This window comes from Nuphar pumila, chromosome 4 (assembly GCF_984573655.1).
Source record: "Nuphar pumila chromosome 4, dmNupPumi1.hap1.1, whole genome shotgun sequence".
Lineage (NCBI taxonomy): Eukaryota > Viridiplantae > Streptophyta > Magnoliopsida > Nymphaeales > Nymphaeaceae > Nuphar > Nuphar pumila.
In genome coordinates this window covers 21555384-21559851 of record NC_143252.1, presented here as the reverse complement: position 1 = coordinate 21559851, position 4468 = coordinate 21555384, and positions in this window count along the sequence as shown.

Genomic DNA, 4468 nt, shown 5'->3' with positions numbered 1-4468 from the left:
AATTCTAAATGTTCATGGAGATACGCGGCCTCAAAGTTCGGGCAAGCTTGCGTAGGCACTGACACGGTGCCCCAATATGAGGTATCTCCTTTCTTTGTTCTAACCTCTCGGACGTGTTCTCCCACATATGGTTGTGCAAGAGAATACTCGACCATAACATATGAAATCCACATGGAAGTTCTCTATTTGCGGACATGAAGTTGAGACGGGTCGCGGATGGCGTAGCACCCCCGAAGCATGGCATATGGCCACGGGTGGCCGAAGATAGGCTTTCGTAGCAAAGAGCATGGAGTTGAGCAGATGCACTTGAGATGTGAGATGCACACTAATGTTTTCTTATTGAGCTGCTAACGAGCAATGTTGTGTTGCCTCATCCCACCGCCGCTTACTGTAGCCAAGACATAGGCTTTCTACTTAGCAACAAGCATGTCATCATAGGCCCCACCGCAATGCACATGCATGTGCGCCACTTTCGAATGGTGATGAATAAAGTTTGTCACATTCTTCTCCACTAAAATGAACTTGACTCCCTCATTGATACTTTCCCAATTGGGAGAAGGTTGTAGCCGAACCATAGAAAATGATGTTGAGCAAGCATCCTTCAAAAGACCATGTGCAAGGCAACAGAGTAATGAAGTCAGGTTTTGAGATGAAGCTTAGTATTAGTGTCTTTGTTTGGGGAAGCAGAGTCCCTAAGAGTGTGGCTTAGAGAAGTCACCAATGAAGTGTCAATGTGGGAATCATCACCCACAAAGATATGAAGCGTAGCAAGCCGCCAGGGAGTTTTGATGTGACCAAGGCAAAGACACTGAAGTTGGAGGTGGTCTAGTCGTCTAAGATGTACGAGTGTTTGGCACCCGAGGTGGTCCGTTGAGCAAAGCAACACGACCATGAGCAAATGCGACATAGCGATATTGGCCAAGAGAGCGATGCAGTTTGCAGCAGATAAGTTGGTCCTTTGGTAACCAGATTGTCCTTCAAGATCGCAATAAAGGGTGTCCATGGAGTGTCTGAACGGTTCATTCGCATACGCCACGAAGCAGAGGGGCGGCCTTTGAAGGGTGTAGCATGGAGTATTTGGATCTTCACATCATCCGAGTGAAGGGGTGGCCTTCAAGATGTAGTGAATATCTCTAAAACAGTCATCGAAGTGTGACATCGAGTCTCACTGCAAGGATGAAACGTCAAGAGCTAGACGGTGCTATTTATGACCTAGCATAAGGTAGGTGAAGAAATTGACCGAGTGAAGATAAACCAAGCAGAATGATGTTGACGATGGGAAGCCTGCACGAACCCAACGATCAACGAGCATGCGACATCGAGGCAAGGTACCCAGTAAATGGACTGATAGAGTGTCCACTAATAAGATGCATATAATTAGTTGATTGCACTACGCAGTCCCCATACCACATCATCGCACAAGCAATGAAAGAAAGCAAGCTCCACCTGCGAGACTTGCCCAAGAAACATCAAAAAGAAGCAGAATGCAACCCCTTAATACGCTTGAATAGGAAAGGGTCACCACACCAAGGTGCCCAACTGATGAGCGAATATCCCATGTAAAAGTGAGCAATTGCAATAACAAACATCACCACAAAGCCTTACGAAGTGTCTCATAACTGTCTCACTCAACTGGTTAGTAGCATCTATTGATAGAAGAAGGGGCAAAATACCAAGCACGTGTCACTCTCGTGTGACTTCAGGCAATAGGGAGTGGAGAAAATCTACAAGTCACTTTTGAATCTTGGAACTCGATCATGAACAATTTGCCTTCAATAGTGTTGCAAGTACCCTCGATGTAGACAACGAACCTCCGAGCAGTAAGCTTCACCACAACTCACACTTGTGTTGTGTTGTGTCTTAATCAGTCTATCACAAATTGACTGGTGAGAGACAATGTGGAGAACATGAAGTGTTTACATAAATGATACCAAGAGAGACTAAATCAACAGAGAAACTGTGAACCAAGACAGGTTGTATTCTGATAGCAGTCTGAATGACTCTGACAATCATCAAAACTAGCAAGTAGACTCTGATGGCAACTTGGGGTAGATCTGAGACTAGTTTGGTAGGCTCTTATATCAGTTATGGTATACTCTGATATAAGTTGTCAGCGCGAAGCATATTCAAGGTCATGCATAACTCATGCACGCTTAGCTCAGCAAAATGTCTTAAGCAACAGAGTCGAACGAGTCGATAGTGCAAGGCGATGCTAAAGTCTTTAATGTTTGAGCATCCAAGCTAGCGAGAGACGGGTGTATCGCCTTCTTGTGACGAGCGCATGAGTTGTTGAGGGTCGTAGAGCCAGCTAAGCATTTGAATAAGTATCACAAACATTAGAGTGAGCATCGAGTTTTTGAGACATACCGAAGGAAGGGCATAATTCTGGCACCTACGGGCCCTGTGAAGCATATAGCGCACCCCACGAGGAACCTCTCATCATGATAAAGAAGACCCTTTGGCCCCCAACCAAAGCTAGTTGCTAGTATGATGTAATGAAACTCCTTAACCAAGAAGAATCATAGTCACTCAACATGCACTCGTTCAGCCTTTCGCAAGGGTGCAAGATTGGGCGAAATAGTGAAGAGCAAGAATGAGCCCCACACATGCTTTAGATGCTCAAGAAAACTTTGCATACTCATGAGCAATCCTGTGCACTCTGATATGCTACTCACGAAACATATGGGTTGCCAAGCCAAGACTGCACGGTGGTGCACCAATGCAGGTCAAGAGCAAGGTCTCCTATATAGGTGTTATACGGCTGACCCCCGCTAATAGGAGAAACCCCAATACCACTTGGAAACAGAATACTTTTGTCTCCAATGGTGTTCTTGAACTTAAGCTTCATATTTTACCAAAATGACCGCACCAAGGTCTTCTTCACATATGAATGTGTCGACGAGATTTTGATCTTGGCTCGATAATTCTCAATATGCATGGAGATATGTGGTCTTGAAGTTCAGGCAAGGCCGCATAGGCGCCGATACGATGCCCCCTAATGAAGTAGCTGCTTTTCATGTTTTGATTTTATGAATGTGTTCCCCACATATAGTTGTGTAGAAGAATACTCGATCGTGGCACATGAAAGACCTTCATTTGTGGACATAAAGCTGAGACAGGCTACAGGTGGCATAGCACCTCCGAAGTATGACACATGGCACCCCTGTGGCATGGAGCTGAGCAAACAGACTTGAGATGTGAGATTAACACTTCAACAAGTAATGTTGCATTGTCATGTGCCCCTTCCGCATGCCATAGCCAAGACATGAGCTTTCCACTTAGCAACGGGCATGTCACCATAGGCTCCAGTGCAATGCACATGCACCACTTTCGGCCAGTTTTGAATAAAGTTCATCACAGTCCACTCATGTCACCATGGTCACTATGCTAAAATGGCATGTCCCTCTTACATAGGTTGGCATATTTTTCTTTGTCGTGTAGCCATAGAATGTTTTGGTTCTCACTCACATATGGAAAGGCCAGATGATATGAGACATTGCACCTTGAATATGTGAAGGATCTCATTCTCGAAAAAAATCTCAGCAAAGAAAATATTACGCTGAATTAAAAAATGTTAAAAATTATACAAATGAAAACACAAAAAATTAGGACGATAATGACAAAGGCCGCTCATAAATGAGAGCTTTGAGTTAAACTGCTCTTCAAGAATATAGGCTTTGAGCTTTGAGGTAAACTGCATCAAGGTTTACATCTTGTACAGAAACAATGTGATGTCGATAATGACAAAATAATGCCTAAAAAGATAAGTGTAAGAAACAAAAGAAATAGTATGAAGATGAAAAAAAACAAGGAAATTTAGGACTACCCTAGAATACCAACGGGAACAAAATTATTGTGTCGTTGGTCTGTGGTTGTCCACTAGCAAGAATCAAAGGCCGCTCATAAATGAGGAATTGGCTGCATCGACCGTTTCCATAACCCTACCATGTGACGTTCATTCCTTCTTTGTCACTGGGTTCCCTTAGCCTTCATCTTGGGTTCCTAAAGAATACAAGACCCACGTGGAATGTTGCTTCTCAGGCAAAAACATGTTTGCCCCCTCGGTATTTTCTGCTTCTCCTCGACATCATTGATTTGACTAGTCTTGCTAATAGCTACAAAACAGGCAAAATATCAAGATCGCTCCTTCCTTCCAATGTAAATGTCATATTCGCTCATTAATTAGTTCCTTTCTCTGAGAGTTTCGTTTCAATCGCAACTTGTCATATCGGACACTGTAAAAATTTAAAAGTATCTAAAACCAAGTTTAAATTTGATAACAGTGACAGTCAAATTCCCGTGTGAAATTCAAATGTTTTCACTACAAGGAGAGCGACTGTATCCACCAGTACAGCCATTTACTGGTGAATTTGAACTCGCCGGTATTTAGCCTGTACCTGCAGAAAAATCCACCGGCAAAGGATTGTAGATTAAAAAAACAATATATTACAGAAAACATCACCTATTT